At 35.5% G+C, this 12,557-nt stretch overlaps 1 protein-coding gene and 1 long non-coding RNA gene across 4 annotated transcripts in view; both read right to left on the bottom strand.

The window, feature by feature from the left end:
* LOC111048683 (opioid-binding protein/cell adhesion molecule homolog) overlaps positions 1 to 12,557 on the bottom strand; it is a 210,080-nt gene that overhangs the window by 95,017 nt on the left and 102,506 nt on the right. The gene's annotated exons all lie outside the window — the stretch shown is intronic.
* The window catches only part of LOC120350160, a 53,157-nt gene that overhangs the window by 39,977 nt on the left and 623 nt on the right, over positions 1 to 12,557 (bottom strand). The window lies entirely within an intron of this gene.

Here is a 12,557-nt window from a genome sequence, read left to right as displayed (position 1 = left end):
TAATAATACCATGACTGCAAAACAAATAATATTGAAACCAAAGACCTTAAAGCTGCGATTAGACCAAATTTATTTAAAAAATGTTAATAACTCAATCCTTTTAGATTATATTAGATTGAACATAACTTATCATACACATGATGAACATTTGTGTTTGTGAACTTGTGTTCAATCTAATAGAATCTATATGGATCAAGTTATAACCATTTTGTAACTTTGGTGTAAACCCAGCTCAAAGATGCACCTCTTTAATGTCTTTGTTGAAACTATAGACCTTATACAAATGCAGTAATAGACTGGCTTCTCCACACATCTGTGTAATCACTTGTCAGCTGATTTATGACGAATAATTCTAAAGTCTGATTTTCACTCTTATATTGGCGTATGAAGGAAGCTCCTTTTTCCTTTTATATTATCCTTGAAATGCAAAATTTCCAAAAACCTTGTATATACGTTGACGCGCAATTTAAAAAAGAAACATACCTGTCAAATTTAATGTAAATCTATTACCGCGTTTTGCCGTAAATGCGCAACATATAAATATATAAACATTTAAACATTAAGAGAAATGCCAAACCGTCGGCTTGAATCTTAGACCTCACTCCGTTCGGTCAATCAGTCCAGTAGCTCAAACGTGATGATGCATCAAACATTATTGAGATTTATTGAAATTCATTTCCAATTTATTTTTGTCTCTTCTCTACTTAGCCTTCTTATTTTTGTTCTTCTTCTTCTTCTTCTTCTTCTTCTTCTTCTTCTTCTTCTTCTTCTTCTTCTTCTTCTTCTTCTTTATCTTCTTCTGCTTCTGCTGCTTCTTCTTCACCCATCTCTCCTATCAACAAGCTCCCATCCAACGAACAACGAAGTCTCTGTTTTCAACTTCCGGTTCAGAAGATTCAAGACGAGAGAGAAAAAGTATAAGGGAGAAAGATAAATGGAGAGAAAGAGAGACAGAATAAGAAGGAAAAGACGAGAAAAACTCCCTAGGATATTACACGGAATACGAATGAGTCACTACTCCAACTGATACACAACATTGCCTTTCCTGAAAAAAAACTAACAGTGGAGGTTGTGAGAGGAGAAAAAGATAGAGAGAGAGAGAGAGAGCAGAAGAAGAGAAGAGAGAGAGGGAATGAGAGAAGAGAGATAAAGAGAGAAAATTTGAGAGGAAGTGGAAGACATTGTCCATTACACAACATTAACTTCTTTTTGGGGGGTTGCGATGATCCCTTAGACAAGATGCATTGTTCTACAAATAGTACAACCATAGAGAAACAATAGCTTAAGTAGATATCCCATGGTATAGGGAGTTTATGTGGCAACTTTTACTGTTATCTCAAGCCGAATACTGTCGATTATTGTCGATTTTTTGTCGATTTTTACTGTTCTGACCGGGTAAGAGTGTATGAACGGTACAATATGAGAGACTACCAGCGTCACACAGCTTCACGGGAAAGAATTACATGAACTATGGGCTTGAGATAACAGTAAAAGTTGTGACATAAACGCCCTAGACCATGGAATATCTACTTATGCTATTGTTACTCTATGGTACAACTGTCTTGTCAATATAGTGAGGTTCACGTTATAAAGACAGTGGAGAAAGATAGGTTAACAGTGTTGCCGATTCTCTGTCTTGCCAGTATCTTCTTGAGAGGATAACTGATATCAGTATGATCTGATGTAATATGCTCTTCAAAATAGAACAACTGACTTGTCCATAAAGTGAGGTCCACGTTATAATGGCAATGGAGAAAGTTAGGAGAGCTGTGTTGCCGATTTTTCTGCCTTACCACTGCCTTCCGAACAGGATAGTGATGACACCAGTATATCTGGTGTAATATCAACTGTTCATTCTTGTTATTGATATAATCAATTGTCTTTTGTTCGTCGATGAAGTATTCTTTTCATTGATTGAATGATGCATATTCATGATTGAGATTGAATATTGTGTTGATTAATCATATTTCTACATTGTTGAATACCGGTGTGGAATACGGCTATACATTGCAGATCTAGAAAAGGATAGCGCTATCTGCTTTGGCGAATGATGGACAAGGATAGCAATACAAATGCTAATCAAATACTGCCATTGTAACGTGGACCTCACTATAGACAGGAGGAGGATTGATTGATTGATTGAGTACTTTATTTATGTAGATTACAATATATACTGGCTTATACACTTATATACAATAGCTTACAATACAGCAAAATTATAGATGAATTTACAAAATATAGACTAAGAAAATAATTATTGAACTGTATATGATATGAAAAAGCAGTTTGTAATATAATAACTATAGATAATAATCATATTGTTATGCATCTACATAAATTGCCGGAGCATTGGACATATCAATGTCCATTCTTCGGGAAGAATATTAAAAATATCCTCCCCACTAACTCTCTACCAAACCAGAGGAGGAGGAGGAGGAGGAGGAGGAGATGGAGAAGGAGGAGGAGGAGGAGGAGGAGGAGAAGGATAAGGAGGAGGAGGAGAAGGAGGAGTAGGAGGAGGAGGAGGAGGAGGAGGAGGAGAAGGAGGATGATGAGGAGGAGGAGGCGAATGAGAAGGAATAGGAGAGGTTGATTTGATGAGTCAGAGTGGCACTAGAAAAACCGACCAAATAGATGAGTGTGTGTGTGTCTATGTGTTTTGGGGTCGCAGTCAGTCGCTTCCTATGACGTGTGTCTCTATTTGAGTAGTTAGGGGAGAGAGCATCAACTTACTAGACAACCAGCAACCTACTGAAATAGATGATCATAGTAATTCCTAGATCGCGGTGGGTCTTCCATCTTCCCCTTCTTCTTCTTCTTCTTCTCCTTCCTCTTCCTCTTCTTCTTCTTCTTCTTCCTCTTCCTCTTCCTCTTCTTCTTCTTCTTCTTCTTCTTCTTCTTCTTCCTCTTCTTCTTCTTCTTCATCATCTTCATCATTATCATCCTATTACTCATCTCAACACCCCATTTGATCATCTTGTATTTTCTGATAGAGACGACTGTCAGTTGAGTGGTTTCATCGTAGTACTGAAGGAGAGAAACAGTTTTGGGTTCAGCCTGTTGTTCTACTCTCTTTTTCTACCATTTTTTAGAATAAATAATAATCATAGAGCCGCACATACTATATGAGATTATACTATCAATGTATGTTCATAGTCTGTATAAAATGAGTTGAGACTTGAAGAAAATATCGGTGTTGCCAAATTGTGCGAAATTTCAATCATTTAATGCAAGGCTATATGGCAGGATGTATTCAATTTGACAACACATCCAGTCGATCTGGAGTTGTCAAATTGGAACACAATTAACGCTATCAAGTAAATCAATGAAATGAAAGGGAACTTGATAATAATTTTTTGTCACACTGCACAGAAAACAGCTGTTTTCCAGTCCCCACGTAGATCTGAAAGACCTTGTTTGCAGATGACTCTCGTCCGAAGAAAGAAACAGGTTTCTTTCCGGCCTAGGCCGGAAAGAGTACTCTTTCCAGCCACTAACATGGATGTCCGTAGTTAATAATTCATCCCCTAGATCGGGCGAGTGTCAACTTTCTTCAGCTGAAGTCGCCATTATTTCAGTTCGAATTTCGAATCAAACTAATTCAGCATTCGCTTCGCAACCATTTTTATTCAATTATTTATTGTTGATTAGCGCATTCCAAATTTTCAAAAATTCTTGGAGATGACGACGCCCGTGATATTCCAAGTGAAATTTTAAAAGAATCTGTAATCCTGACTGCAAATCTTCTACCACTAAAATCAAGAGACAGGTACGATAAAGAGTATTCTTTATTTTGTATTCTTTATTTATTTTGTAAGCAATACCTGTAGTGTGGCGAAAAATATCGTTTGCACCATGGGCAAAAATGTTTTTCCGGCTCTCAATCTTTTCTAGTCCTCGACTTGAAAACCGATTTCAAGCCGGAAAAATCTCATTTTCTGCTCTATCTGCGAAATATACTATTAATTGTTTCAATAACAATTTATCATTTTTATGATGTACTTTTTGTATTGTATGAATAAATTTTAGTAGCCCTAGAGAGAGGAAAGTGAGTATATTGTCAATTTGAGCACAACCAGCCACATTGGGGAATGGACTTTATTTATTTATCCAATGATACACTTATTTATTCATTCATCCAATGATACACAAAACACAATTCATTAGAATGATTGGGGAAGAAACAATAGGGACAGCCCGAAACCGTTCCTTCACCGAATTTTGATTCATACACTTAGGGCCATATGCTTACACTACGTTTAACACTAAACCACGTTTACTTGTAGATATGGTTGCATTTATCATAATGTCTTTCATAAAGGGTTTAAACGAACAGTTAATATTTTTCCGTTTAAACAGAGATCTGCATACGGGCCAAAGTCCAAAAAAAAGGTTATGTTTCATGAAAACATTGAAGTTTTGAGCAACTTGGCAACACGCATATTTTCTTGAAGTCTCTACTCAATTTATTGAAAGACTTCAATGCTCAATATGTGAGATAATATTAATATCATAATTTTTCCTTACAATTTCATTCAAGACTTGACTGGCTGTTAATGCTGTTTGAGAATGGATAGACGATGACTCCAATAAATAGCATTAATGATCGATAGTTTAAAGCCTATTTAATGCATGCGGGTAGTTTTAGGCACAGCTGACACATATGTCAGTCTCTCAAACAGTATTTTAAAGACGAACAGCTGTTCTTTCTCTCTTCTTCTTTTCTATCTCTCTCTCTTTTTCTCCACTATCTTCCTCTCTTCATTTCTAGTTCTCTTGTTTTTTGTTCTCTTCTTTTCTCTTACTCTTGTCCTCTTCTTATTATCTTCTTTTCTCTCTTCTTCTCTTCTTCTCTTTGGTAAAGAGTTAGTGGGAAGAATACTTCGAATATTCTTTCCAAAGAAAGGACATTGATATGTCCAAAGCTCCGCTAATTTATGTAGATGCATAACAATATTATCTATTTTATCTATAGTTATTACAATTTGTTTTTTTTTCATATTACATACAGCTCAATAATTATTTTCTTAATTTATATTTTGTAAATTCATCCATAATTTTGCTGTATTGTAAACTATTGTATATAAGTGTATAAGCCAGTATATATTGTAATCTACATAAATAAAGTACTCAATCAATCAATCTCTTCTTCTCTTCTTCTCCACTATCTTCCTCTCTTCATTTCTAGTTCTCTTGTTTTTTGTTCCCTTCTTTTCTCTTACTCTCGTCCTCTTCTTCTTATCTTCTTTTCTCTCTTCTTCTCTTCTTCTATTCTTCTCTTCTTCTATTCTTCTCTTCTTCTCTTCTTCTCTTCTTCTCTTCTTCTCTTCTTCTCTTCTTCTCTTCTTCTCTTCTTCTCTTCTTCTCTTCTTCTCTTCTTCTCTTCTTCTCTTCTTCTCTTCTTCTCTTCTTCTCTTCTTCTCTTCTTCTCTTCAACTCTTCTTTTCTTATTCTCTTTATCTTCTTTTTTCTCACTCCTTCCCACCTCTTTCCTTCCCTCTTTCTCTGCAGTTCTACCTCTACAGTGAAGTGCACATTATGATGGCAGTGGAGAAAGATAGGAGAACATTGTTCCTAATTCTCTGCCTAGTCACTGCCTTCTATAGGGGATAGCAGATACCCGTATTACGAGAAAACTACTATATAAAACTACTGCTATATTCTGCAGTATTCCCTGATGCGATATTTACTGTTTGTTCATCTTGTTGAAAATAATCAATTTTATTTTATTTGGTTATAAAATATATATTTTAATGATTCAGTAATACATCTTCATGATTGAAATTTTAAATTCTCTACTAAACTATATTTCTACATTGTTAAAAACGATCTAGAAAGCGGAGCTAGAAAAGGATAGCTCTATCTACTTTGTCGAATGATAGACAAGGATAGCAACACCAATCAAATACTGCCATTATAACGTGGACCTCACTATATAGGAGGCATGTTAGATGGGTGACTGCCGACTTTTTTCTGACCCCTACTTCTGTCTGAGGAGGGGCTGAACACCTTTCCCTCTCACTACCTACCCCTCATGCACCCTGACACCTCAACCCATCGATCAAAGGCTGTTTTTTTGACTTGCAAAAAAAAGGAGAGTCAGTCAACCCTAAAACGTCTGCTCCAATTTTGGGTGATAGCCGATAAACGGTTCTCAACAAAATGATTCAGGGATTTGAACCGCATTTATGCATAGAATCTTTCAACTTTGTATTCAAATATCCAATGCATAATCAGTGACCAAATTAAGCTCGAAACGGATCCAATTATAATTTAAAATACAGTCCAAATGTAGCTATGTTATGTGTCACACATTTTTACTTTCCTTGCCCCACTATAGGTAAGGAAAGTATTGCTTTCCGAAAAAAATAAGGTACCTCAATTTCTAAATTTCTATACGTTTCAAGGTCTCCTAGTCCAAAAAGTGGTTTCTGGGTATTGGTCTGTGTGTGTGTGTGCGTCTGTGTACACGATATCTCATCTCCCAATTAACGGAATGACTTGAAATTTGGAACTTGAGGTCCTTACAATATAAGGATCCGACACGAACAATTTCGATCAAAAACAATTCACGATGGCGGTTAAAATGGAGAAAATGTTGTCAAAATCAGGGTTTTTCGCGATTTTCTCGAAAACGGCTCGAACGATTTTGATTAAATTTATACCTAAAATAGTCACTGATAAGCTCTACCAAACTGCCACAAGTCCTATATCTGTAAAAATTTCAGGGGCTCCGCCCCATCTATGCAAAGTTTGATATAAGATTGCCAATTATCAGGCTTCAGATACAATTTAAACAAAAAATTTAGAGCGATAAAGATTGAGCATGAAAATCTCTACAATTAATGTTCAATAACATTCTCACCTAAAAATGAAAATAGTCTCAAAATTCGAGAAAATGTGATTATCCAATTACAAACTGTTGATTCTATTAAATGATTCACTCTGAAGAGATAGCAGACCTCGTATGTCTCCAGCGTTATTCTCCTGTCACCAGCTGGCTCAGATCTTTTAAATTTGAATAGTAGTAGACTTGAGATGCGCGTAAACTCTAGCGTCAGGTGATCAATTTTCATAGCGGCAAGGAAAGTTGTGTGAGTGCGCCACACTAGATTTTCGAATTACTCACTCCAATTTACAATCCGAAACAAACAAAAACATTATTTAATGAATAAACCTCTTCCAAAACTTACACATCTTCGAATTAACAGTTGAATTAACAATCAGAATCTAATAAAGAAACATCCAATACAAACCTTTTCTAAAACATAGCACAGGAATTCAATTTTTGATCCATGCTTAACAGTTTCGAAATGATCCAAAAACGTTTTTCTTATTTCAATTTTGCTTGAAGAAGTTGTTACGATAAGAGTGTTGAGATGTGCTTAATAGTCTTTCTTGAGTGCTGATATAAAAGCATTCAGTCTACTTTCTGCAGCTGCGCAATCAATATAAGAATGTATATAAATATACGAGAATGACTTCCATTTCCATTCTAGGGTGAATGTATTCTTTATCTTCAAACGGTTTTGGCGTTTCTGATATGTGTCCGATATGATGACTGTCTTATTTTGTGTGGCCTCCTTTAGAACACATAGCACAACATGACAAAGCAAAAATGAATGCCCTTCTCTGTACTGTTGAATATATCTATCAATTTCATGATAGGAGACTTTTGAACTATTATATATCCATCTATTTTGGTAGAGAGTTAGTGGGGAGGATATTTTTAATGGACATTGATATGTCCAAAGCTCCGCCAATTTATGTAGATGCATAACAATATTATTATTATCTATAGTTATTATATTACAAATTGCTTTTTCATATCATATACAGTTCAATAATTATTTTCTTAGTCTATATTATGTAAATTCATCTATAATTTTGCTGTATTGTAAGCTATTTTATATAAGTGTATAAGCCAGTATATATTGTAATCTACATAAATAAAGTACTCAATCAATCAATCAATCTATTTTATGATAGAAACCTCTCGAACTATCATATATCTATCAATCACATGGTTTCAATTCACTTTACAGCTCAATTCGTCTTTGTAACTTATGAGGTCCATGTATTTGATCAGCATTAGTGTTGCTATCCTTGTCTATCACTCGACAAAGCAGATAGCGCTATTCTTTTCTAGCTCTGCAACTCGTTTTTGTAACTTCTGACTTATAGTGAGGTGCTCGTTATAATGGCAGTATTTGATCAGCATTAGTGTTGCTATCCTTGTCTATCATTCGACAAAGCAGATAGTGCTATCCTATTCTATTAGCTCCTCAACGTTTCCAGATCGATTTTTAACAATGTAAAACATGAAGAATTAACAAAATATTCAATCTCAATTATGTAAATTCATTATTCTATTATTGAAAAGTATAATTTCTTGACGAATAAAATATAATTGATTATTTCAATCAAGAATAATTAACAAATCAATCAATCAATCAAATCAAAATTTTTATTCACAATACAAACAATTAAGGGTCCTGCCAAACCCGAAGGTTTTTTGGCGGGTGCCCAGTTACAAAATAATACGAGTTACAATGATGAATTAACTTAGACAAAATATTATTATATCAGAAGCTTTAATATAATATAAACTAGCCGTCAGGCTCGCTTCGCTTGCCATATCCGTCTAGCCAGGGGGCTCCGCCCCCTGGACCCCCGACTGGATCGTCCAAGAATGAGATTTTCCGAGATAAAAATGGATTTCAATCTACAACTTGGTGCCAACCTAACAAAGTCAACTCAACTTAATGCCAACCTGACAAAATTATTAATTTAGTTAACAACTGTAAACCAGTTAACAACTGTTTCGAAGAGGTACTCTCTCTAGATTATAGTTCTATATTAACATATGGTATGGACATTTTTCAATTATAATTTTAAGATATTGGAATAAGAAGAATATACATGCTAAAAGACGAACTTTAAACCCTTAAAAACCACCCTTAGAGTTTAAATATCGCCAAAAGATTTCTTAGTGCGCCTCTAAAGGGCCAACTGAACATACCTACCAAATTTGAACGTTTTTGGTCTGGTAGATTTTTAGTGAGTGAGTGAGTCAGTCAGTCAGTGAGTGAGTGCCATTTCGCTTTTATATATAGATATACCGGTATCAGCTATAGTTTATAGAAGGCAGTGACATGGCAGAGAATTGGCAACGCTGTTTTTCATTGAAGAATTGATTATCTCTTCAACGAATAAAATATAATTGATAATTTTTAACAAGAATAAACAGTTTTGATATCACATCGAATGTATACTTGTATCAGTTATCCTCCATATAAGACAGTGGCAAGGACAGTTGATATCACATCATAATACCAGTATCAGCATATCCTTCATGGAAGGCAGTGGAAAGGCAGAGAATCGGCAACGCTGTTCTCTTATCTCTTCACTGCCATAATATCTTGGACCTCACTATTGAAGAATGCAAACTGTGTTCGGATTCAAATGTCGTCTGGTGCCTCATAACGTTGATAGAGTTATCACTCTGAGAGTCACCTTTGACTTGCAGAGAAACTGATCAATGGTGGAAGAGAGATAGAATGGTAAACTAGAGAGAGAAGAGTGGGAAGAGTGAGTAAGTGAGGGAGAGGAAGGAAGTATGTGGAGAGACAGAAATAGAGGACCAACTGTGAACTATAATGAACTATGTTTTCACTGCTTGTGTGTGTTTCGACTTACCTCTTTCAATAATATATTGCTTGCCAATTTGAATTCTATTGAATTCAATCAAATGGTCTCTTATATAGAAAAATGCTTCAGTTTTCCTTCAAGTAATGCATGCTTAAAATACTTTAAATTTTTGCTGCAACTGTAATACTCAGTTGGTGTTCAGATCTTGTTTGATAGATTCAGGCCCGGTTGCACAAAAGCCAGTTAAATTTTAACCGTGATTAACTTCACGTGAACCAATCAGAGAAGGCTAAAAAAGAGGTCTTCTCTGATTGGTTCTCGTGGAATTAATCACGGTTAAAATTTAACCGGCTTTTCTGCAACCGGGCCCCCTTCTAATTTAAATTGTGTTGACTGTTGCAGATTAATGAATCGTTAGAGCTGGATGATCGTTGGAGTTCCAGGATGATGCAGTTGAATGAAATGACTTGAAATTTTCACAACTTTTTCATTAAAGAACTGACAAACAATTTTCGGTTCTACTCTAATAGTAAACTGGAATCTGAAGCAACGAGCGACAGCATAGTCCTGAATAGTAAGAGCATAAAGAAACAATAGCATAAGTAGATATCCCATGGTATAGAGTGTTTATGTCGCAACTTTCACTGTTATCTCAAGCCGATTACTGTCGATTATTGTCGAATTTTACTGTTTTGTTGGGGTGAGAGTGTATGAACGGCACAATATGAGAGACTACCAGTGTCACACAGCTTCACGGGAAAGAATTACATGAACTATCGGCTTGAGATAACAGTAAAAGTTGCGATATAAACGCCCTATACCATGGGATATCTACTTATGCTATTGTTTCTCTATGATAAGAGTGAATGGGGCTGTTTGATTGGCAGTTGGTTGACCTATCAAGGTTACAGTCTGTCATTGGCCGAGACTAGCCAAGGCGTTTTGAAAAGACGGCTTCTCTGATTGGTTCTCGTGGAATTAATCACGGTTAAAATTTAACCGGCTTTTCTGCAACCGGGCCCCCTTCTAATTTAAATTGTGTTGACTGTTGCAGATTAATGAATCGTTAGAGCTGGATGATCGTTGGAGTTCCAGTATGATACAGTTGAATGAAATGACTTGAAATTTTCACAACTTTTTCATTAAAGAACTGACAAACAATTTTCGGTTCTACTCTAATAGTAAACTGGAATCTGAAGCAACGAGCGACAGCATAGGCCTGAATAGTAGGAGTGAATGGGGCTGTTTGATTGGCAGTTGGTTGACCTATCAAGGTTACAGTCTGTCATTGGCCGAGACTAGCCACGCCCACACTGTGAGTAGTATTCAAACTATGACTGAATGAGACATTCAAACAACAATAGAAATTGAAATACCTGGTGAAACTATGAAACATTACCTAAAGTAGGCTGATCTATTTTATCTTCTAGTTTGAGTTGATAATTTTTTCAAAGTTGAAATACAGTCTTAAGTCGATTCTAGCACTGTCTAATAATTTTATAATGTCCGCATTCATCACGGTTATATCATGAGTTTAAATAAACAGCTGATCGATCTCAGTGTAATAACTGAAATGGTTCATACGTCCCCAAAAATTAGCCAACAGTGGTTCTGGAACAGATCAGTTGAAAAAATTCTGATGTTTTTTATATTAACAACTTGATTGATTTTCAATGCTGTTTGAAACAATTTGAACTAATTTCAACAGTCATAATTCATTTTGAAAATCAGGGGAACATTGTGAAAGTATCATTGTTTCGCAAATGAACTCAGAATTCAACCGGAAATTGCGTGGAACATAGCAAGTCTAAATCTCTCCATAAATAGCTATAAATGCTATTTACATCATCCAAAACAGAGGGATCATATTATCATTCATCAAAAACTATAATACTGAGGCCCGGTTGCACAACAGCCGGTTAAATTATAACCGTGATTAATTTCACGAGAACCAATCAGAGAAGGCGTTTTTGAAAAGACGGCTTCGCTGATTGGTTTTCGTGGAATTAATCACGGTTAAAATTTAACCGGCTTTTGTGCAACCAGCAATGAGTCTCTTATCATTCTAATCATTGGAGAATGATGATTTTTCAAATAAAATTGATATTTAAATATATATCACAAATGATCTTACAAATATCAACAGAAATTTTGCGCGGCAAACGATCAGTCAAGCTCTGTCCTAAAATAACAATTACATCAACAGAAATTGAACAGTTATCAGAAACTGTGAACCGTATTATTTTCATAACAGAGCACATAACAAGTTCATCGACAGTAACAGAGTGTATCGATTGTTCCAAGGTCATCCAATTGACATTCTCAATGATACGGCGGGTTCACACTGTACGTTGTACTGAGCAGTAAGGCCACTATACACTTCTATAGTGAGGTTCACGTATTAATGGCAGTATTTGATTAACATTGGTGTTGCTATCCTTGCCTATCATCTAATTCAAGAAGATAATTTAGACATTGGACATATTGAAAATCGACAGTAAAATTAGATAATATATTAGACAAATAATTTTTTGATGTGCAATGTAATGCTATCACTGGTTTTTTCTGTTAGGTCTTAACCATTCACTTTCCTTCCTCAAACTATTTCTGTCTCTTAGCTCTCACTTTTTTTCTCTCCTGCCATAAACTAGAGTTCCCTCTCTTAGCTCTCAATCATACTCTCTCTTTTCAAGTAGATATGGAGGAATATTCTATTCAATACTAGAAATTGTACAATTATTGACCGGACGTAGTGAAGTCTATGTTTCAACTCGATTTTCTTATGTCAGTCTGTATGTAACGCGATTACGGCCAAATGCGTTGATAAAATTCCATGAGATTAGGCACGAATATTCCTTTATCAAATGCGCGTCGATGTATACACAAGGTTTTTCAAAATTTTACAT

The sequence above is a fragment of the Nilaparvata lugens genome, chromosome 3 (assembly GCF_014356525.2).
Source record: "Nilaparvata lugens isolate BPH chromosome 3, ASM1435652v1, whole genome shotgun sequence".
NCBI classification, from domain to species: Eukaryota; Metazoa; Arthropoda; class Insecta; order Hemiptera; family Delphacidae; genus Nilaparvata; species Nilaparvata lugens.
Note: the sequence above shows the minus strand (reverse complement) of the source record. Positions and strands in the feature narration are given on the sequence as shown.